At 36.2% G+C, this 25,420-nt stretch overlaps 1 protein-coding gene across 1 annotated transcript in view; it reads left to right on the forward strand.

Annotated features, from left to right (window-relative positions):
- The window catches only part of LOC113091086 (leucine-rich repeat and immunoglobulin-like domain-containing nogo receptor-interacting protein 2), a 157,264-nt gene that overhangs the window by 81,746 nt on the left and 50,098 nt on the right, over positions 1–25,420 (forward strand). The window lies entirely within an intron of this gene.

Raw genomic sequence — 25,420 nt, forward strand, 5'->3', positions numbered from 1 at the left:
CTAAACTATAGGATTTTGTTTTTCACAAACAATCATTAATGGGATTAAGCTTTGTATTAGTAGAAAACCAGTAGTATTTTCGAATTACCATGCTTTCCTCCCTCATATCCCCCTGAGATGAGAGATTTATGTATTTTTTGTCTGGAAAAAATCCTCATATGACGCAAAAATTGTCATTGTTTACATGCACACATTTTGTTTCAATCTAACTGAATTCATTCTGATTGGTGAATCTGAATGTAGTGTTTACATGAACGCTAAACATGTGATCGATTGATGTGTGCGTTTTAGCATTGCTAAGAAAATTCCTGCTCCTCCGTGAGAGATACGAGACCGGTGCGTCTCACAGGTGTCGCTCATCAGTAATCACGCCACCGGCCTTGCGCCGTTCTCCCGCGGCCCTCAGTCTCGTCCTGCTTGCCACAGTAAACACAATGAATGGCAACTGTAGAATGCAAAAGCCTAATCCCGGACATTTTGGCTGATCTCGAAATCCCGGGATCATACATTACATTTGCATAGCACTTTACCTCTGATATCGATCTCAAAGTGCAAAAATATGTTTCCTGACTGGGCAACAACAGTGAGCTGAATCCTAACCATTACAGTTTGTGCATGCTGGCGTTATAGGGTGGCAAGGCACCCGACGCCCTATAATGCCAGCGTCAAGTGCACCATTAGATCAGGGAATGTTGTAGGGCAACTGATGCTGACATTGGTGCAGCTTTAAAAACTAATAGGACGAGAGCATGAGGTCCTTCCAGGATTTTTTTTTTTTTTTTTACCTGTTCTTATGTTTTCCTCTGAAGTCCTCTAATGGAGACCTGACTACCTGCTCTGTTCCCTCAGACTGACTGCCTAACTTTTCTTGAATAACCTTTTCAAAGATAAGTAACTTTAAATAAATATGTTATGGACAATGTATCTAATTAAAATCATGCATGTAATAAAAAGTTAACAAACGGAAAAGGCTAGGCTTTTTAAAACTTGCCTGTAGGCGACTGTTGAAAGTTGAAAAGACTGTTGAAAGACTGACATAAATGTGAGCTTACAAACAGCAAGTCTTTGACCTCCTTGTTGCACATGGTACTTGAAGGTGTACTTCCTCTTAGTATTCTCAGTGTTGGGCCCACGTGGTCGTCTGCGACTCACCTTGTGCTAGAAGTAAAAAGACATATTGGGATGATCAGTGATCAGGCACATGTGCAGTCTTAGTGAATTGAAGGCATACAGTAGTATTCAATTCACTGGTTATTTTATGGGCCTACATTGTAATGCATTGCATACTGTTGACATGATATGGTCATGAATTGCTTAAGTTAGCATACCTGCTCCAAACCAGAGAGAATGATAGCCTGCTGCCTCTCATAAGAGACAGCATAAAACTCTGTGAAGAGCTGGAGTTTTCTTTGGTCTGTTAGGCTTGAACACTGCCTGGGACATGTCTCCTTGCACGCCTTTCCCTTAACAGAAACAGTCACATTAGCGTTTTTGTTTTTTTGAGCTATAAAACACTAGAGCTATTAGCAGCTATTAAGGTTACTAGCTAGAATGTATAACAGCTTACACAATCAATGCATTTTTTTTTTATTATTACCTTTTTTTTCATTTATTTTTATTATTTATTAAATAACAAGTAACAAACATAGCATAGCATACAATATTACAAAAACAAAGTGTTACATTAAATGGTAACAGGGATCCAAAAATTATATCAAAATATTTTAAACACGTCAATGATTTTTTTTCTATCTTTTTTTTTTTTTAACCAATTTCAGTGAAGACATAAAGCAGTCAAATTCTACTCTAAACATCTTAAAGATTGGGGATGAATTTACATATGTTTGTTTATGTATATAAAATTCTTCCAGCAGTGCTTATAACAAAATCAATGAATGGTAAAAAAAAAAAGAGCCTAACATTACTGTAGACGCAGCTGGGCTGGTGTTACAGACGCACCTAAAGCGTTTCGATTCATTTCTCCGTGATTATGAGGAGTAGAGAGACATGTTTAAAACGTCCCCTGAATCCTAATTTTCTCAGCTTTCATACGACATGACTTGAACCTTTAAAAAGAGTGAGCTATATGAATGAACTGTAGTAGACGATGACCCTCTGTCTGTAACCGCTAACTTTATGTAGATACTTTGTATACGGTTTTCACTCACCTCTTTTGGTGGACTTTTTCCTCGTTTTTGCTCTCCTCTCCGGTTCACATATGGTTTCCCAGCATCCCTCAGAGACTTCCTTGCCCTGTCCTTCAATTCATTCATGTTCGCTCTCCTTTTTTTGCCGACGTTTTGTCTATTAATGTCCGCAGCGGACATGAAAGCAACCGGCGTCTCCATTTTTCGTTACTGGACATAAACGGTTTTTCCGCGTGAGACTATTTTAAAATTTTAAATTCAGAGTTTTGGTCGCGCGAACACCCCCCAAAGTGATTCTGTATACAAAGTGGCACACATACATTGAAGTCACATGGTTATCTCAATTTTTGTTTTTTTGGACTTATACGGTTGTTCGTCGCATGAATACAAATATTGTGTGGAAATGTAAAAGTAAGTCCTCCACTGACTGTCATGGTATCAGTATGACATTGATTAAAAAAGTTATACTGAATATTGTAAAACCCTTAACTTATATTTGTAACTTGTCATTCCAGACTGGCTGCTTTCCAAGTAAAATGAAAATCGCTAAAGTAATTCCACTTTTCAAAAATGATAACAAACACGCTTTTACTAATTACAGACCAATCTCTCTTTTGCCTCAGTTCTCAAAAATTTTAGAGAAACTCTTCAATTCTCGACTTGAAAAGTTTCTCGAGAAACACCATGTCATTAATGATGGTCAGTATGGCTTTAGGTCCGAAAGAACTACCTCAATGGCAATAACTGAAGCTATTGAAGAAGTCACTAATGCACTGGAGCAAAAGAAGCATGCAGTTGGTATCTTTATTGATCTAAAAAAAGCCTTTGACACTATTGATCACTCAATTCTATTAAAAAAGATGGAAAAATATGGAATTAGGGGGCTGGCTGGAGATTGGTTAAAAAGTTATTTAACAGGGAGGTCACAGTTTGTTAAAATGGGTCAGTATTTATCAGATACTCTGGGCATTGTTTGTGGTGTCCCCCAGGGGTCAGTATTAGGGCCAAAACTGTTCAATGTGTATATAAATGATATGTTTAATACATCCAAAGTACTGAAATTCATACTATTTGCAGACGACACAAATATATTTTACAGTAGTGATGATTATAATGAGCTCGTTAATACGGTAAACAGGGAACTACAGATATTAAAAAAGTGGATGGACACAAATAAATTATCCTTGAATATAAATAAAACTAAGGTAATGATGTTCGGTAATTGCAACAAAATGTCTGAACAGAGAATAAGTATTGATGGTATTCAAATTGAAATGGTGAGTGAGATAAAATTTTTGGGAGTAATAATTGATAGTAAATTGTCATGGAAACCCCATGTCAGATACATAAAAACAAAAATCTCAAAAAGCCTCTCAATTATAAATAAAGCAAAACTATACCTTGATGAAAATGCACTCCGTATTTTATACTGCACCCTGGTACTACCGTACCTTACTTTTTGTGTTGAAGTGTGGGGGAATACTTACCAGAACACAATAAATCCTCTGATTATATTACAGAAAAGAGCTGTGAGGATCATTCACAAGGTTGGTTTTCTAGAACATACTCATAATCTGTTTACGCAGTCAAAGTTGCTAAAATTTGATGATCTTGTAAAATATAATACATCAATAGTCTTATATAAAGCATTTAACAAATTATTACCGCCTAACTTACAACGTTTTTTTACAACTCCTGTGCGAGCTCATAACTTGAGAGGTTTTGGACATTTTTCATTACCGAGAGCCCAAACCACTCGTAAATATTATTGTGTGTCTGTATGTGGAGTCAAACTCTGGAACAAACTGGACTTGCAACAAAAGCAATGCCGAACTATTTATCAATTTAAACTGTTATATAAACATTGGGTCTGGTTAAAATACAGAGATGAGGGTCTTTAATTTAAAGTGCTGTTGTATTGTGTCTCATAGTGTGAACATGTGCTCAGTGTTTCCTTACCATGGTTGGTATATTGTCCATTACCATCGTTGGTATATTGTCCATTACAATTTATGCCATTGTTTATTTATCTTATATTGTAGATACATTTATGTTGTACTCTGTCTCATAGTGTTAACATGTGCTCAGTGTTTTGGTATATTGTCCATTACCATCGTTGGTATATTGTCCATTACCATTGTTGGTATATTGTCCATTACAATTGTTGCCATTGTTTATTTATTTTATATTGTAGTTAAATAGATGTTGTACTCTGTCTCATAGCGTTAACATGTGCTCAGTGTTTGTTATATTGTCCATTACCATCATTGGTATATTGTCCATTACCATCGTTGGTATATTGTCCATTACAATTGTTGCCATTGTTTATTTATTTTATATTGTAGTTAAATAGATGTTGTACTCTGTCTCATAGCGTTAACATGTGCTCAGTGTTTTGGTATATTGTCCATTACCATTGTTGGTATATTGTCCATTACAATTGTTGCCATTGTTTATTTATTTTATATTGTAGTTAAATAGATGTTGTACTCTGTCTCATAGCGTTAAAATGTGCTCAGTGTTTTGGTATATTGTCCATTACCATCGTTGGTATATTGTCCATTACCATTGTTGGCATTGCTTATTCCTATTACATTGTTGGTATAAACTGTTGTTATAATAATTACTTGTTACTTGTGGTAACGCCACCATGATATATTTGTAAATAATCTATGAGCAAAATAATAATGAAGCTCAATTATTAATCACTAAATGTGGAACTGGGGTGGGATTAAATAAGTTGTCTTCTTCCCACTCCCTTTCAGGCAGGATTCGATCGTCATATTTGAATACTGTATATTTTGTTTTTTGTTTTGTTTTTTGTTTTCCTTGCACTATATGATTTAACTATATTTGTCTACCTTGTACTTTTTGTGCCATTGCCTGGAATAAATGAATTAAAAAAAAAAAAAAAAAAAAAAAAAAATATATATAAAATGACTTACACTGTCTTATTACGCGTTGTTTTGTGTATTGCGCTGCGTAAACACAAAACTATGTCTGCATTTGTGAGAAACAAAAAACAATAAGCTCTACTCTACGTATATATCTGAATATATATGTTGTTGTTGTATACCAACAACAACAGCAACAACAAAAAGTGATATGTAAAGAAAAAAATCTGCAGAGCAAAAGTGGCCTCACTCTTACATGTCAAAGGCAAAAGGGCATCATTTCAGACTGTCATAGCTCATCTTTCTCTTCTGTCACACATAGACACTGTGTTCTAGCCAGAGGGAGTGAGAGACAATTATTTCATGAAGAGAAAGACAAATAGGGCAATGGCAGTCTGATGAAAGGGCCTAGAGGTGTGTGAGTAGTTCTTTCTATGTGTGTGTGTGTGTGTGTGTGTTTCTTAATCCACATAAATCTTTTACTATGCAACATTCAAAATAAATATTTAACACCATCATTATACATCATGGGAGGTGTTTCTGTTGAAAGAATTAATTTCCTGAAGAGTTTTTTGTGAATTTCACAATCACTGAGACCAGCAATATTATCAACAGAGTCATTACATTCACAGCTGTTAAGTCCAAGGCCACAGTGTTGTGTGATAAAGATGGATAAGGCCATATTAGTCATGTTGCCACAATTCTGGTTTAGTTCAATTAAAAACTCAATGCAGCATTTATTACGTGCCGGCTGCATTGTTTCACTGGCTAATTTGACATGCTTTAGAGAGAAAAAAGAGTGAAAGTGGAACGTTATCTTGAACAGAATAGGGACATGAGAAGGGTTGCTACTTTCTATTAAATATTTAAGTGTTTAAGGGATAGTTCACACCAAAAAAAATCTAAAATACCTCTTTCCATTCTGGGGGTCAAAGGTTCGGAGTTGAGCCACCAATTCCAATAAAGAATCTTTATTTTTAAGAGTGTTGACAGGAATGAGTGACAGAAGTACAGTGCATTAGCTGACAAAACGTCTTTCTGAAAAAGTTGAAAAAATTACTTGATCTATGACCTTTACACTATGGGTGCCATTGTAGAGAGTGTAAGGTTATCCCAGCCCTAAGTCACATCCTCATTTTCATCAAGGTTTTTATCTGTTTTCTATTTTCAGATGCCAGATTAAACCTTTAAAATTTTTTAAAATTTATACAATTTTCTGTATACATTGTGGGGATGGTAATTATGCTCTTTTCATTGTGCTAATAATTATGATTTGATTCATTACTGCTGCCATGATCAATAGAGAGTCTAATGCAAGATGTTGGAACATTTCTTCCACCATTACGCAGAGCCAAATTAACTTGAAAACGGGCTTTATTTCTTTTCTCTTTATTTTTTGTCCCAGGGCTGTGAGGACAGTATCAACCATGTGTTTAGGTGGTCTTTGGGATTCCTTAGTGTCCTGCAGTGCCATCAGAGAAACCCCTTACTGCACGTTTGATGTGGTTAAAATGTACGAAGTGGCAGAGGTTTGTACTTAGCGTGACAGCTTGAACTGCAGAGGTTAGGGCAAGTCATTGTGTGTCAACGCCTCAGAGAGCCTTCAATATTTTAACAGTCCCTCTTTTTTCCACTTTCTCTCTCTTTCTTGGTGTCTTGCCTTTTGTTACTCATGTTTTTGGCCTGACTAACCTTTGTTCCTGGAAGAGATGTTGGAGTTAATGTGCAGATGACGTTATAGTCGTACAAGTGAGAGAACACTGTGCAGCCAGAGAACAGTAACTCACTGCAGTTTTGTTTCAGACCTGTTTCTTGGAATGTTTATTTCGTGAAATATTGGCCGCTATGTTATAATGTAGATGAGCAGCGTAGTTTCAAATGTGCAATTCCTCTCACCTTTGAAATTCAAATCAAATAGCTTGCTCTAAAAATGGTTCTCTGAACTGTCATGTTCCATACGAGTGCTTGAATGCTTGAGCTATGTAGAGGTAAAAATGAATTATCAGTGAAGGAGCACAGTGCGTGTTTAATGAATGCTCCAGGATCAGTACAGTTTAAGCTCAATCAATAAAAAAAAAAAAAATTATGTCCATTACCATTGATTGATTTATTGATTTTCCCTTGCTCTGCTTATTTCTGTTATTAATATCTGACTAAGTATCTTAAAAATAAAAAAATATGTTTATTATTATAAGTAACAATATTGTTTATAATAATAATAAACAACATGTCAAAAATATTTCCTTTGCTAATTCACGTGCAACAAATGACCTTTAACGGCACTGAACCTGGTACTGAATGTTCATTTACATTCAAAATACATTTGTACAAACAATATTACCTTCCATACTAGATGAGACATATATAAGGGTAGTTAGGAAAAACTCCTGAGCGCTATCAATAAAGGCACTATGCATTATTTGATATGCAGTATATATATAGCATATGGTAATATACTGTATATCGCTTGTGTTTTGCACATATTGTGTGTGTGTGTGCGTGTGTGTGTGAATATATATATATATATTATATATATATATATATATATATATATATATATATATATATATATATATATATATATATATAAAGAGAGGGGGGTGGGGGGGTTGGTGATAATATTGCATTTACTCTTATGAAAACACAGAAGTAAGTTTGTATTGAGTGGTATCCACAATCAGAGTATATTTATATAAGGAACATTTCCAACTGCTGTACCTTGTTAAAACAGACTGGTGTGCTTTAATAATTCTCATTTGTTTATATGCAAATGCATGCTGTGGGATGCAAACAGCCCCCAGCAGAACACTGAACATCACATGGAGTCACATGGCTATTTTTAAAGGAAGATGTCCTCAGGGTCTGTGGTCTGTACTACTTTATGATGTCCTTGTTTTATGTAATCTTGAAGCAGTGGATTGTAGGAAGCTATGTGTGTACCAGTAGAGCTCCAGGATTAAGGCTTTAGAGTTGAAGGAAGGGGGTCACAGTGTCTGGCCTTTTCATGCGCATATGTTAGGCATATAACATTCTGTCAGCCAACTGCATTTGGATGCCACATGCCTGCTGTGAGCTTATTAAAAGCAATAATGCATTCAATTGGTCCAGTTAGTACTATAATACATTCCCATTGAGTCCCATCTGCACATATCTTGTAGCCGAAGCCCACCCACAGACCACCCTAAAATACTATCACTAATACAGTAGGTGCTCCGATTCTCTCTCAGCTGGTGATATTCACTCCTTACCGAGAGAATTTATAAATATATATATAAAAAATTAATCCTCAAGAGTTAATAAAGAAAAGCAAACAAAAGCAATAAGCTCTTTTCCACAAGCTGCTTAGCATCCTGGAGTGCTACAAAACATGCCACAAATTGCCATTTATGGACAGCTGCTTGTATAAACACACATTATAGACATTGTGTAGAAGCTTAATTATATCTGTATGTTGTGCAAATAAGCCAGCATATTTTAGAAATGACAGGTTGTTCTATATAATAATTTTGAATAATTACTTGTTCTTTTTTGTTGTTGTTGGTGGTTTTTTTTTTTTTTTTTGGTTGTCAGTGAATAATTAATAATTCTACTGGAATCAATTGTTAAAAGTGTGAGCCAAAAGCTGAGACCACACCCACAAGTAATGACATCATACATAAGTATTTGAATTGTAGACAAATATCACAAATGAAGACGATTATGTATGTATGGATGTTTTTATTTCCTGTATTGTCTAAAAATGTTATTAAGTGATAATTACTCAAAAAAGAAAATTATGTTATTTACTCAGCCTAATGTTGTTCCAAATAAAAAAAAAGCATGACTGTCTTCTGCAGAACATCATATTTTAAAATCTATCCTTTTTTCTTCTTCCTTTTTTTTTTTTAAGTTTAAGTCTTGTTTGGTGAGCTGTCCCTTAAGTAAATATAGTAGGCTTCAGCTAGTCTATGTCACACAAAAATAAATAAATAATATTTGTTCCTAAAGCGTCGTTACATGGCCTGTCATGGCATCAGTACACATTACACATTGCAAAATGGACTGTAAGCTGATCTAATATATAATGCATAATGAATGCAGAGTTCAGGACCCCTCCTCTATACCATGCCACATGCCACTTCTGAGAGCCACTAAGGCAACAAACCACACACGTTTAGTGGTATGTATGCGTTTGAGAAAATCAATACTACCCAGAAAAGAAAAATCCTCATAATTCATGTTTCTCTTAGAGGATAAAGTGTTATGCGGTTATAACTGCTCAAGCCTGCCCATCCGACCTGGTCTTTTATGTGACTTTGTGTCTTTGTAGTATCAAATTAAAGCACACCTAAGCACATACATCTGTAATTTCATCTGGTGTTCTCTCCTCTGAATCGAAAGAAAAGTAAAACAGTGTTATCTTTTGTCACCATTTGTCTTCCTGAGCTCATCATAGACATCTGCAAATTACACACTGGAGCTAAAAGAAAAGAAGGTGGATTCAGCGTACTATGATTCTAAGAAGATAATATCTCTTCTGCTTTGCCTCAAATGACTGTAATTTCAGTCCAGCCTGCAATCTAGTCTGGCCTCTGTGAGTGATGTACAGCACCTTGCTTAAATTGCATGGGTGTCTGTGTGCACATGTGTGTGTGTGAATATATTGTGTCTTCAAAAGTATTCTGAAAACTGAAGTCATGCATACAATTTTCTGAAGTACACTGCATAGAAAATAAAACACCAATTAACCTCTGGACATCTCTTTTTTCTTTTTTTGTCCCTTTCTACTTATTTGTTATTTATTTTCTTGAAGTCAAGCAGATTTTTCTAGAATATGCAGGTTTTTGTTTTTAAAACAAATGCCACTTTTTTATATATTTTGTATCATTTCTAGATATTAATACATTTTTATTATGTCTTTAATGTGCAAATATAAATAAACACTGTAATTACAAAGTTTGTAGTTGTTAAGATTTATTTTCTCTCTCTCTCTCTCTCTCTCTCTCTCTCTCTCTCTATATATATATATATATATATATATATATATATATATATATATATATATATACATTACATATTACAAATTATTTATTTTTTTAATCCTATGATGGCAAAGCTGAATTTTCAGCATTCATTTCAATGTAACATGATGCTTTAGAATTAATTATAATATGCTGATTTAGTACTGAAGAAGCATTTCTTCTAAATATTATAAATGTTGAAAACAGTTGTGCTGCTTTATGTTGTTTTGGATACCTGCTAGCTCAAATTCCCCTCTCTAATTGATTGGCTGACTGGCTGAACATTAAGAGGGAAAAAATCCAACAGTGAAATCAGTCTCAGCAGAACCTGAGTTAAATATTTCCACCTGTCAAGACACTAAGTTCTGATGCAACTTAGCAAGGTTGCAGAGTTCCAATTTCTACCACAGCATTTTCTTACCATTCAGAGTTTTGAGCATGCTTCCCCATGGACTCATTATTAACAGGCAATAAACGTCTTGAATCTTAAAAGTTGAAACATCAAGGTAATGCAGTGTAGCAAGATGACATGGCTTTCTTTTCCTTTAAGAAGGCTGAATCAAACAGACTCGTTTATCAACAGTGCTGTCCCTCTAGGTTCCATCAGTTTACGGAATACACCATCAGTCCTGGCTTTCCTCCTCCTGTTGTCCAGCTCAGGTAAGAGACTCAGTAAATTGACTGCTGCCATCCCTTCATGCTGGAGCTAGATGAAGTGAAAGGGGGACAGCTCTGTTGTCTTTAAAATTGCTATCGATTAAGCCTTTTGAATCCATATCTGGGGAGGTAAAGTGATCCATGTGTGACTGAATGTGTCCAGTAGACATTCAATTTATAAAAAAATGTAAAAATGAATCTGTTTTCTTTTTGCAGTTGGAAAGGAAATGTTTCTTGTCTGAGGAAATCCACAATGTTTTCTGTGAGGGATAGGTTTAGGTGTAGGGTTATTGTAGGAGCAATAGGAAACACAGTTTGTACAGTATTAAAAACATCACGCCAATGGAGAGTCCCTGTAAACCACATAAACCAACATCACTGCCTTTCAAGATGTGTTTAATAATAGCTTGGATAGACTGAAAGACTAGATTTGTCTGAATGGAAAAAAAGGGGAGGGAGTGTACAGAAATCAAAGTCCCTGTTGGTTTCAAGACAGCACCTTAATGCAAAATTAACAAACAGTTTTATCAGCTGGGTCCCAAGCAGAATTTCCATCAATTGATGATTTGCATTTCAGAAAATCTCAGTGATGCATTTTCGGTTAAGTCTGACTTGTGTTATGTTTGTGAACACTTGAATAGTATTTTATGAGTTCTATTTTAAGAGTGACTCCTTTTATATGGAATTGGGTTACATTTCTCTGTCCAATTACTCTGGATTTTCCATAGCGGGGCCTCATGAATCAGGTGTGTTTAACAACCAAATCCTCCCACTCAGAATCTCTGCAGTGAAATTCAGCTGTGTTTGAGAGATGATATCTTCAGTGCACTAAGAGAGAGCTTCACAATTGTCACAACTCACCTTACAGATTCAAAGCCAGGGAAAATGGTGCCAACAATTTTAGAAACTGCCATTTGTAGCACCTTTGTGGTTTTTTTTTTTTTTTTTTTTGACTTTACAGTGACTTTGAATGGAAGATGAAAATAAGTACATTCTCTAAATTCACAGTCATCCCGGCAGCATTCATGCACATCACGACAGAATGTTCTGCCACAAATTCCTGAAAGCTTACTTTGCCTTCTCCAAAAGGAATAAAAACATTTGTCATGATTGGGCCGAGTCTGCTGGGTTGCATAAGGCTTTGTTCGCACTGCACATAAATGCAATTTGGATTTCAAATCCGATTTGAATGTCCTTAGTGTCGTTTTCTGAATGGGACAATGTAAGTATTTGGTATGTCTTCATTGGTTGCTGTACAGCAAGTTGGGGAGGGGGGAATGGCTATTTTATCTCTGCTTATGTGTATCTCATCACAGTGCTGAGAACATCAGTGATTTTACATATGTATATAAGTATGAGTGAAAATAGCAGTAATGAATCATGCTCCGTGGAGATTGAGCCTGATGGCTTTGAGATTGACTAAACTGCAGATGGTGTTAATAACACGAGTTCACCAGCTTCACATTCCTTTCGCATAAATCCTTATCAGGAGCATTCCTTTAGAGCACAGAGTGGAGTTCCCTGGTTCCAAATGCTTCATTCCGCTTAATCAGAGCACCACGAGTTCATTACCTACAGCCAATTTACCTCTCAGTACTCCTCAGGCTAGAGAGGGATACTCTACAACCCTGGCCCATGGGAGCTTATCACTTCCACTTTTCTTGCTGAGCACCCTGTGAGAAATAGCATTAGCTGCTTCAAAATGCTCCGGGCAATTAGAGACAGGGTCTCTCTCACTGTCTGTCCATCTCCTGATTTTGTTGTCCTCAGCTGTTTACTGGTTATTTTTCTTTCTGATCACTTCAGTAAAAAGATTATTTATGTTTAATGGAACATCAGTATGGAGATAAAATTGTTGCAGAATTCCAAATGAATAGATTATGATCCACAAATAAATGTAAATAGATTAACAAAAATGTAACATTGACAAATAATTAAAATGAGATTTGCAAGTAAAAAAAAAAACATTCACAAATATAGTTTAATGTCTCAAACACAACTTTCATTTGTGAATCGTGCATTTGTGGATGCCTCCCCATACATTTGTGAATGGCTTTCTGTGCATTTGTTGATCGCTGCAAAAATGTTTTTTTTTTTTTTTTTTTTTTACATTTCTGCTGTCAAGATGCTGACAAATCTATAAATGATTGGACTCCGTCCTACCTCTACTCAAGCCAATCAGATTACAGCCACACTTTGCTGACCAATTGTAGCACAGTCTCTCTATAGCCAGTCATGTTTTGCTTTACAATCTGGGCAGGGGGTATTTTTTGAAAATGTATATGTGAATATGTTTTTTATTTGCAAATCTCATTTTATTTATTCGTCAAATTTAATTCATGTTTGTGAAACTCTTAAGATTTATTTGTGTATCTCATTCTATTTATTTGTCAGTATGTTACATTTTTGTGAGTCTTTTTATATTTTATTTGTGGATCATAATTTATTTATTTGGAATTATGCAACAATTCTATCTCAGTTCTATAGTATTTAATGAGTGGCTTATAAATTATAGATTTTTGGTGTTATTTTATAAACTATCGATTAGGCCGTTTGAATATTAATTTTAATTTGTAAGTTCGAAATCCTTGTCCACAATTAACCCTTCCATTAACCATCATTAATTCAAAGGGCCCTATAATACACCCGGCGCAATGCGACGCAAGGTGTAGCGCAAGTGTGTTTGCTAATTTCAGTCTGGCGCGTTTTGCATTTTCCCGGCCAGCGCCAAGTCGTTTAATTTGCAAATGCATTTTTGCCCATTTGTGCGCCCATGGGAGTGCTGGTCTAAAAAAGAGGTGTGTTCAGGCGCATTGCTATTTTAAGGAGCTGAACACAGACTGCGCCATAGAATCTGGTCTAAATTCTAAAGTCAGTAGCGCAATATTTTTTTGTTATTTAAAGACCGCGTTGGTAGAAAATGCGCCTCTGGGCGGTCCACGGTGCACGTTGCAATGTTTTTCCAGTCTTCTATTGTCCAATTTTTGTGAGCCTGTGTGAACTTTAGCCTCCGTTTCCTGTTCTTAGCTGATGTGTTAGTTAGATGTGATATGCATTCAGAGATGGTATATACCTTGGTTGTAATGAGTAGTTATTTGAGTTACTGTTGCCTTTCTATCATCTCTAACCTGTCTGCCCATTCTCCTCTGACCTCTGGCATCAACCAGGCATTTTCATCCACACAATTGGCGCTTACTGGATATTTTCTTTTTTTTTTTTTTTTGACCATTCTCTGTAAACCATGGAGATGGTTGTGCATGAAAATCCTAGTAGATCAGCAGTTTTTGAAATACTCAGACCAGCCCATCTGGCACCAACAACCATTCCACATTCAAAGTCACTTAAATCACCCTTCTTCCCCATTCTGATTCTCGCTTTGAACTACAGCAAGTCTAAAATTGCCTAAATGCATTGAGTTGCTGCCATGCGATTCATTGATTAGCAATTGTGTTACCAAGCAATTCAAAAGGTGTACCTAATAAAGTGGCCAGTGTGTGTGTGTGTAGAATTGTAACTATTCAATTGGCTAACTTTCTTTTAGCTGTATATACAACAGATTTCATGTTCTTTGCTGTTCCAGGTGTTTAGAAAGTGAGCTAAATTTTCACACACCTGAAGCAACAAACAACATTCATATTGATAAAGATAAATAAACTGTTTTCTAAGAAGTAGTCTTTGCATCTCTATTGTGATTGATCTGTGCAACATTTGTTAGACCAGGTTTCTTTTGACTCATCTTTTTCAACAAATCACAGCAAATGAGATGAGCTCATTGTTTCCTACTCGCTATATCTATCAAGGCATTGGGGTATCCTAGCTTTGAAGTTTATGAGACCAAATTTATATGAGGGGAAAGTGGACCTAAAAGTGATGTATTGTCTGTCCACATGCACTAACACTATCAAGGATATCGAAGTCTAAACGAAGACAAAATGTCTAATTTTATAAATGCTGCTTCAGTGAAATGTGCCCATGGTAGAGAGAAAAATCAAGAGCAGAAGTGATGATAGATGAAGAGTGAAGAGGAAAACAGCTGAGCTGGTTCTTACTCAGCCTACACAAATTGTTTGCTTGATCCAGGGCCAAAACAACACAGGCCAGTTTGCTTCAGTGAAAGCAGTCATCGCTGACTGTGATCAGTTTGCTTTACACAAATTGTACAAATGATTGAGGTTAAGTTCTCTTTGTCTTTGGCAATGTACTGTCAAAGCCAACCTATATTTAGCTTGTGTGATGCATCCATAGTGTTGATTGATGTGGTGAATTTCTCTGCCAGTATCTATGATACTGCACAAAAAGGAGATTTCAGTGAGTCAAGTATGAAAGTGATGGCTCTTCCCTGGAATGAAATGAAAAGGCAATACTCTCTTGAGACTGACCGTTCCCTTAGTGGACCAGACAGGTGGATAGGAAGCAAGAAGAGACAAGAACAGTTTGACATGATGGCTGAGAACCAAAATGTTTTAAAGGATCTCAGGCTGAATGCAAGGAGCCAAAGCTCATTCAGAAGGGTAACTGGCTTTATTAGGCAGCAGTTGAATAAGGACGAGCAACAGTGAGGCTCATCGAGCCCAAGAGACTGTCTTTCTGTTGAATTTCATTTCATGACTTATGGTGCAGTCCCAATTCACCATCTTTCAAGGTTGAGTTCACCTGGCGCCTTTTATCTTAGGAAAGACATCTTAAATGTGTATTATTGTTATTTTCGGAACATTTAACTAATTGAAATTAAAAATAAATTAATTAATTATCCACATCTTGTGCATTCAGTATCATAGTGCAAACAAGGACATGCATCTGCTGCTACATTATTCTAATGTTCCAAAGGTTCCAAGACTCTTGGAGAAACAAGCTGATTTTAATTATGCAGTAGAATGTGAATACTCTCTACATAATTTGCACTCCTCAGACAGAAAACCTCCATATTTAATATTGAGCCAAATATAACATTTTTGTTTTTGTTTGAAAGAAACTTGGCGCTCAGGAAGAATGCATGGTGTGTAGATATTGACTCAATTCCCAGTATTTGCATTCGATTACCTTGTTCACACTCTATTTCCAGGTTGTCTGCCGAACCAGTTCTTTGTGGTCGTAATTGTTTCAGACTGGTTTATTGGTGAATGCTAAGGTAAAACTGGAGAGGCCAAAAAACAACCCTTGGCAAGTGAATTGGTTTTTCATTACATTAAATTTACATTTTTGCATTTTCCAGATACTTTTATCTAAAGCAACTAACATTAAAGGTATAAAGGGTATACATTCTTCAGTTCATGCATTCCTTGAGAACTCATCATGGATTGGATGACACATTCTACTATTTAAAATGTTAAAAAAAATGGATAAGGATATGGATATGTCAGTGTATAGAATGATTCGAATCAACTGACAGAATATCCAGAATACCCAAGTCAGTCTGTGGCCTGACTATAAACTGACTGTAGGACAAATCAGATGTTAAACAAACCATAATTCCATATATGTGCACAAGTCTTAGGCCACTAGTATTTTCACCCCAAAAAAAAAGTAATTTCTAACTTTTGCTGTAGTGTGTCAGTACTAAATATCAGTTTAAATTTCTGAGCATTATTTGTGCCATTAATTGTAATAATCCAATGGGATGTTTGTTTGCACAAGTGCTCTACACGGAGATCTGATCTCATCATCATCCAGTCAGAACAAACTGAGACAGACTAAATTCAGAAAAACTCTGACAATATTTCCAAGACACTTCAAGAGACCTACCTGCAAAGCTACCTGAAAAACAAACGTTTTTTTTACGCATAGTGTGGTCGCACCAAATGTTGATTTAATTTAGTTAAGTTAATATAAGTTAATTTATAAAATATATTTATTGTATTATTTTTGATGGCATCTTCACTTTACAGCAAGTGCCTAAAACTTTGCACAGTACTGTAGCTTTGCAGGTTTCTTGAAGCGTTTTGGAGACATTGTCACAGTTCTTCTGGATTGAGTGGCCTGTTTCTTCATGTTATTCCAGACAGACTGATGATGGTGAGATCAGATTTCTGTGTGGAGCACTGGCTGTTGTCAGACTCCTTGTGCAAACATAAATCTCACTTGATTATTACATTTAATGGCAAAAATTATGTTTTGAAATGTAAAGTAATATTTACTACTGACCCACTACAGCAAAACATAGAAATAACTTAATAACTTAACTTAATGGACTTAAAACCATTTTTGTTGGAGAAAATACTACTGGCCTAAGACTTTTGCATAGAACTGTATATCATGAGTTAATGTACTTTATTAAATTGTGAGAAATTGATTTTGATTTGATTTTTGCAATGCAAATGTTATTGAATAAGAGTATTTCCTTTGGCAGTATTCCACTAAAGTATATACATCCAGAAAATATAATAAAATGATCCTTAATTAAGTGCAATTTGTCAAGCACTTTACACTCTGACAGTCTCTGTGGTAGTTGAAAGTCACTTCTGATAAAACATCTGCTAAATGACAAATTATTAAAATCATTAAATGGAAACCTAGACCTGTGTGTATATCATTTGTTAACACACAATTCTCAGATGAGGTATGTATTAATGAAAAATAAAATGAACACTCTTCAGTGGTGAAACGTAATCCCACAGGTTTTGATACCATTTATTTATTTATTTATTTTATTCTTGTTTTATTGAGAGCACTAAGTTTGTAAATATAAGTGATAGTTGTGAAGCAAAACTAATGCCGCTAGTATTAGCAGCTAGGCATTAGCAGGAATAGGGATGGACTGAGATGCCTAAAGGGTTCATTTCCTCCGTTACTCATCATTCAGATGTTGCTCTACGGTTGCATCATGGTCATGCATAAAAAGCATTGTAATCAGGTTGCTGGACAATCCTGATCTTATATGCAAGTTATGGCTCAATATACTGTCAGACACATGCATGCATATAACTGCTGCTAAGTTAAGCAATTCAAATTTAGAAGATTGTAGCCACTAGGGCAGTTTGTTTGACTGTCTTTTTGCTTTGTCTCTCAAGCTGTGTTGAATGAACACAGTTCAAAAGATCAGAGGGAGACTGATGAGTATAAAGTGCTCTTCTTGTCTTGAGCCTGAAATGTTCAACAATTGTGAAACTTCTGTGGAAATGTATGATGTGCTTGAATGAGTGTGTGTCTGTATCACAGATTGTGGGGAATCAAAAATCACTGGTTGTCTCAGGTCATGGTGTATTTCTTGCCTGAGGACGGACCAGTTTTAGGATTGGTGATACGAAGAAAAAAAGCACCTCATTTTGTTATGCAAATTTCTTTTCTTTTTTTTCTATTTACCTTTAAAATATTTTTACTTTCAACTTTATTTTAACAAAAGCTGTTTTAGAGGGTCTACCTGCAGTGACTGAGTAGATCATGCTAAACAGTAAAACCTTGATCTCTTAAGTACTTATAAATAACTTTTGTAAGAAGTTGCTATTTAACCTTAAGTCGCATTTCTCTTTGTGTCCAAAAAATAAATAAATGCCTGGTCTGGCTGTGTTTCAGGCAGTGAAGGAAATATTTGCATATCCATGTTTAAGCCAAAAGGCAAAGAGAAAAAACACTCCTGACAAAGCGAGAAGTTAGAAGAGAGGGTGATAAAAACCAACTTCCTTCTGCAGAACGACTCTTCACACTTCAGCGTAATAGCCACTTGAGCTGGATTTTGAGTGAGTGTGTGTGTGTGTGTGTGGTGAGAGACAGAGAGAGAGAGAGAGAGAGAGAGAAAGAGAGAGAGAGCAAAATAATTGAACCAGTTAATGCTCTTTCAAAAATAGCACAGCCTTGGTCAGGTCATCGCTACTTGAGATAACAGTCAAAAAAGGGCAACAAAAACAAGAGAGATAAAGACAGGTTGACAGGACAGACAAATCAGACAAATAGGCCGACAGGCAGGCAGTTAAAAGGAGGAAAATGAATGGGAGTAATGTCACAATGTTACTTGTTTAGTTGCAAGTTAATCCCATAGATGCCCAGGTTAGGAAGATAGAATTAATTAAATGTCCTGTTTTTTTGTGCTTTTTTGAAGCTTTGATTGTGTTTACAGTGTGCAATATAACATGTTCATGTTTCGTGTGTAAAAAAAACACAGTATTTTTCACACAATTCACCTATCTGTATACCGCTGTTTTCACTGTCATAAAAACGGGGTGATGACTTCCTTGTTCTATAAAGTCCCTCCTTCAGAAATACGTAACGAGTTCTGATTGTGACAGCGGTTCCTGTGTTGTGATTCGACAGCAGCTGAGTGCGCGCGGTCCTCCTGGAAACGCGATTAGGCTAGTTTTGGACAAGTTTTGAGAAGCAAGTGGGCAGGATTCGTTTGAAAACTGCTGGAGATGTACTTATAATCGCAGGAGTGTTTTTACTGACGAGATGCGCATGAAAATCGCATTCGATTTTTTTGCACAGCCCTAACATCTAGTTAACAAAGCTAAACAGCTTTGCCCTTTGTGTAATAAGTTACAGAAACTGTTAAACGCACCAACTTAAATAATAAAATACACTTACCGGTTGTGATCCATAAACAACGCCTTCTCCAGACAAAGAGGGAACTGCTCCATCTTTCAAGAAAAATCTTTGCGCGAATCCGGCATTAAACTGATTGAGATTGAGGAAGCTCGGTGTCCTCAGCAAAATGTGCTGCACATAGTTTTACATGTGGATTATAATTTTCGGGAACCAAGTTAAACATAAATTGTGACCATTAATCTCCAAGTCTAGCGTCCCTGGGAAGCCCAAACAAAGGTGATTGGACTCCGTGATGAAAATAACAGCGTTTCATCGACATGGTGACAAACACAAACGCAGCTCTTCCTCTTCTCCGTTGGAGCGCAACAAGACCACTCCCCCTTTTTTGTGTATTGATAGTCGAATTCTGTTAAATAAAATATCTCGCTTGACATTGAACTTTGAGCTTTAGAATTTTACAGATATTATTTATACTCTAACAAGAACATTACACACTAACTAAAGTTTAAAACATGGGATCACGAAGAACGGGAGAATGTATTTCACCCTCTGATAGCATTGCACATTCCTAATTTTATTTTTTTTATTTTTTTATTTTTTTTGTGCATGTGTTGCTTTGGAACCTGAATCAATGAATAATTTATGCAAATCAGTTAACAGCTCAAACACACCCTAAATATCTGTAATAAACCTAATTTGCACATACAGATGGTATGTGGAGTTTTTGTTTGCATCAATTTATAAGTGAATCACTGAACTGTTTATTCAAAAATTTATTAAAAACATTGATTAAATCATGACCAAAACACCACTGCCATGTCTAACACAAATAGGTGCATTTACTATTTTTACTGCAAAGAAAGTGTCTTTTAAAATGTATGTTGCTCAATACCAGCTTCTTGTTTATTGAATTACATTAAAGCATTTTTTTTCTTCAGATTTTCAGCATTTAACTACATGTGCACTCTGCATCTTAATAATGAGTTATCTTGCTTAACTAACTTGCATTTTAGACACAATACTGCCAATACTGCCTAGTATTTTGTCAGTTTTAGCCCCAGAAGCAGCTAATACATAATCAACTGTTGCTATGATGAGCAACAAAAAGACTGACAGGAACGTTGTGAATGCATACAAATGGAGTGATATGAACACTGAAGCATTCTAGTGCTGTAATGAAAAACATCCACTCTCTCATAATGCCGCTTGTCCGGTCAAATTAAAGAAGCACAACTGCCTCTAATTAATGTTATTTATCATAAATTCTTTATTCAGCTATGATTCACTGCATGAACTAACTGAGAGCCATAACTGTTTAAAGACTCTTTGTTGACCTTATTAAATTGATTTTGACTCTTTGTCTTGTCTATAAATGTGGTAGTCTATTAAGAAGTGAAAGAAAACGTTCATTATTAGCTTTCAAGAGAGTGTAGGTGGCACAAACACAACACTAGCAGCCGTCCAGGAGTAAACCAGCAATCAGTCTTTATGGCAAAAGATTCTTATAATATTGGCCAGTGACCATAATCAGCTGCAATGCAGGCGCTACAGTAAATACTATCAAGTGCCCATGTGTGGGTGAGGTGATGCAGGGAAATGAAAAAGAAATACTTCTCAGAGGCGTATACAAGCATTTGACTGTCAACTTAACTTTAAGAAAACATCACACGAACAAAGCAGATCCTGGTTAATTCAGATTCGTGCAGTGTTTTAAAGCATGCCCTTCTTCATTATGGCATAACCCTCTTATTTATATTCCGCTCTTCACCTAGTGCTGAATACATCCTGCCTATCACTAATAAATCAGCCATTGTTTCCTAGAGAAGGAAACAGACAGGTATCAGAGGCTTATTGTTACAGATTTGTTTCCCGGAACACTCCAGCAGCTTGACACTGGCTGATTTGAGCGTAGGGGATCATGCCCAGTCTTAGCAAATGATCTCTGAACTTATGATTCAAATCAGCTCCTGATTATGAAAGTGAAGCAGCGTCCTGCATGCCTGAGCGTGTATATGTGTAATCTGCTGAGCTAATCCTCTTGATAGGGACAAAATGTGCGTCTATTGCTTCTCTTTACTGTCTGTAATGTTAATGAAGAGCAGTTGAGTTAGATGAGTTTCTGAAATTTGGATTTAATGAAGTTTTAATGAGTGTTTCTACAAAACATGTTCAAATGTTTGATTTAATTGCCTACCTTTTTCATGATTGGAGTGTGCTGAGCCTTTGTAAGCGATTAAAAGTCTGGCATATCATTAGAAATGAGTGCAGATCTGCATCTTGGCAGCATGCGTCAAAGTCATGCTAAACTTGGATCTGGTACATTTCTGGAATTCTGCCTGGAGGGCCTCTCAAGGGTGTGTTCACATGCCCGGAAAAGAATTTCACTTCACACTTTCGCTGACAGTATTTGTGCAATGTGTTTGGTGAGTGATGCACATCAAAATTAATAATGTACGCATGTGCATGGGTGTATTAAAAAAAGGAGAAAGAGGTCACAGATTTTAAACCCATAGGCCTAGTTAAGTCAGACTAGCACGTCTAGTGTTCTATTGTTCTAAGTTCCACATACAGTAGAATTCATAAACCAAAATATTTGAATGCATAAAGGAGGTCAAAAGAACCCAACAGATTTTTAAAAGAAAGGCACCCTGTTTTTATCTTTACTTTTGGTATAGTAAAATAACACAACTACTTAGAGTAAATTGACCCTTTTAGAAATATTTATTTAAAAATAATAATAATAAATAATAAGCATAAAAAAACAAGGAATTAAACCACACCCTTTTTGGTAAGTCTGGTCCCTGGGGTTAAATTCTAAGGTTAAATGTGTTGGCTAATTTCACACTGTAGCAGTTACATATGTAACATATCACCATCTTTAAATCCAATCTGGAGAACTCCAGAGGTTTTTCCACAAAAGTCTGCAGATTCCTCTGGGCCTGGTGGTAGTAGGCTGACAACAAAACTGTGGATCATGTTAAAGTTCACTTTTAGCAAGAACAGGATGGCTTATTCGGTCAGTGTCACCGCACACTGAGAAAAAGAATGGCAGATATGATATGAGTGTGCCAAGCCATTTCAAAATGTTCTTCGTGATTATAGAGGGACACAATCCCAGTGAGAAGGCACTTTTTCCTCTCACCTCGGAAACTGATTGGCTGATTGAACATGATTGAAGAGCAGTACAGATGGATCCACAACCATCACATTCACTAAGAGGAAAAAAAAATATCCAAGACCGTAGGAAATTGTCGTATCGCACACAGCCTTTAAAATACTTGTCTATTGTTCGCAGGTTTTCGCTCTCTTGGCCTGGTTTGAGTGCACTGCCAGGAGCATTTTATCAGTTTGCAGATCAATGTGAAATGCCACCAAAAGATTATATGGATGGTTTAAAATAGACAGAAAGAATTAATTGGCTGCTCCGTTAAGGACCTCAGCGCTCCAAGATTTGGCTTCAGACTCGGTCTTGCCAAAGAATATAGCGATTAGACATTATTAGCAGATAATTGTTAGATTCAAATTGGAGTAAAACCAGCTATTGACCTACTACCCCAGCCCACCAAATAAGTCCGATCTAAACAGTCTCTGAGTAGATTCGATGCCCAAATAAATAACTGGTAGTCTAAAAAGCGTGTGATTTTTAGCCCTTATGTGCATAAAGTGGCAGACATAGGCACTCCCACCCACACGCATCTTCAACAGCTGCCTGGTCTCCATGTGAGAGCGAGGTATGGATGTTTCCGTTCTGTCAGTGATGCGAGAAACGTGCCTCTTCAAGTAAAAATCAGTAATTAACCACAACCTGCTCGTGTGCCACAGAAGGACCAGCGTCCTTGAGATGTCTGTGCCGTGTGTGCGAAGAAAGAGGGAAGGAAGGAGATGCTTATTAGCCGTTTCATTAGCGTGCTGCTAGCTTGGTCCCAGATGTTTCCGCTGTGATTAAGACCTGATCCATCCCGCTGAGCCTTTTTCAGCTAAATCTTACTCACACTACTCAATCTTTATGAATTCCACAGCAATATGAGTAACATAGTGCACCGCAATGTAAGTTTTTGCCAAATACATAACATGTAGAAATGTAAATCTAGGTATTGCTGGATGTTGCTGTACCTCACCTTGTTAGCCAAATTAAAATATTTTTATTTTTGCATTACCAAGCATAATAATTATAGCTTTCAGACACAAATATTTAACCCATCTGCCATTGGTCATTCAGACAGGTAATCCAGCCTCAAATCATGCCATTGGTTGAAAAACTGACAGAGGAGACTTTCACACTGTATTAAATAAATAAACAAACAAATCACATCCAGTATACTGGACTTTTTGAGTTCACGTCCCAGTGATAAATATTTGTTAGCTATGTCGTGGATGGGTATTTTATAGGCTTTAAACATTAAAAATGTAAATCCATTGGCTTTTTAAATCCCTCTGTGAGAATTCACTTTAAAAAGTGGCTTTTCACAGTTACATTGAGCATGTTAAACTTCGCAGTTCATTTTCTAGAGTCATGTGCACTGTGTGCAAGTGCATCATAGTTATGCAGAACAAAATAATCTGGATATTGGCTCTGCAGAATAGTTAATATCTTATTAAATGTTCAATATTGACTGAGGTCATGGAATGTTGTGAATGTTGAATTGCAGTGTGATATGTAATTCTTTAGACACACTGTACACCCTAAACCAAAATAAGAATTCCTGAAATGAGCTGTATTTTTCTTGTCCCCAGACTCTTCTTACCTCAGTTAGTTCTCCACTGTGCTCGCTTTAGCTGCACAATATAGAGGACTACTTTATCATGTGTAGTAGAGTAAGAAAATTCCACATGAACATTTTCCCCCACTTTTCTGAATTTTATTCTGTAAGCTCATTTTCCTCGAACATTTAGCCAAATCTTCATTCAGACTGGATATTTCATGAGAAAGAAAAGGAAAGGCAAATTTGTTGTCCGTTTTCTTTGTTTACTCTATGACAGAGACAGTTTTAAAGAGATGCAGATTCACAAAATAAAAGAGCCAAAAGAATCATTTTAATCTAACCCATATAAAAACAGGCCTGTCTTGGGGCTGTTTGTGCAGCGGAAAGGTTAGTCATAGCTGAAGTGAAATGGGAGTTCCCTGGGATGTTTATTTGATCACTTCTTCATTTCTGTTATTTGTTTCTTGTTTGAGTACCTACTGAGTTACCCCAAGCACTCTGAGAATTCATTCACATTAGGCAAATCTCTGCAGCTAAGCAGACATGTATAATTAATCAGGCGTTTTAAGTTATTTTTTTTTCTATCCTAGCATTTTTTGGTCAATAACAATACAGAATTCTGTTTGAAAAATTCATTATTTTTGCTATTCTGATGGTAATGACACAGAAAATGCACATTGCAACATTAAGGTTATGAAATTACATTTGCTCATATTTTAAAATGTTATAGTTCCTTTTTTTAAATTAAATAAAAATAAATAATCTTATTGACCCCAAACTTTTGAACGGTAATTTACCTATTTCTGTTGTAATCCAGCCAATTGTTAAAAAGATGCCTGCCACACCTTATTTCTCAATAACCACTTCAACCCTGATTCCATGAAGCCAAAAACTCAAAGTGTTGCCAATAGAGTGAGTTTCTTACCTCTAGCTGTAGCTGTGCATGTGAGTATAGCTACTGAATGATTTATGGCGGCAAAGCAGCATGATGTTGCCATTTTTCACTGTCCCCCATCAGCCATTTAGGAAAGGCACAATGGGCTTGAAGAAGCATCCTGTTGTAAAATGTGATCTGAACCACCTATATTTTTAATGATTGTGAGTAAATCCACACATGATTTATGGAGGCCCACCAGCCACGAGCAGGTTGGGAAACGAGTGAAAGGTCTTACTATCATGCTAGTCACTTACTGTATCTGGGAACTCTCACTCTATTGAGAGAAAGTGAATGTACAATATGCATATATGCTAAGTGGAGTTGCTGTGGGGAACAAATAATAGATGAGGAGGTAAATTTGTTTATCCTACATGGAAATTATATAAATTAAATAATTTGTGCAAAAAAAAAAAAAGAAAAGAAACGCTTTCTATTGCTCTCTAAACCACTTAAACCAGCTGTAAACCTGCAGTTAGAGCTTTTCTAACACCTTATTGACACTCACAGCTGGGCTTTTTGCGGCGAAACACTTGTATACTAATCTTTAGCCTGTCATAATGCACAGCTACATGTCCCTGTAAAGATATTATGAATGCTTCTTTAATGT

This window comes from Carassius auratus, unplaced genomic scaffold (assembly GCF_003368295.1).
Source record: "Carassius auratus strain Wakin unplaced genomic scaffold, ASM336829v1 scaf_tig00214077, whole genome shotgun sequence".
NCBI classification, from domain to species: Eukaryota; Metazoa; Chordata; class Actinopteri; order Cypriniformes; family Cyprinidae; genus Carassius; species Carassius auratus.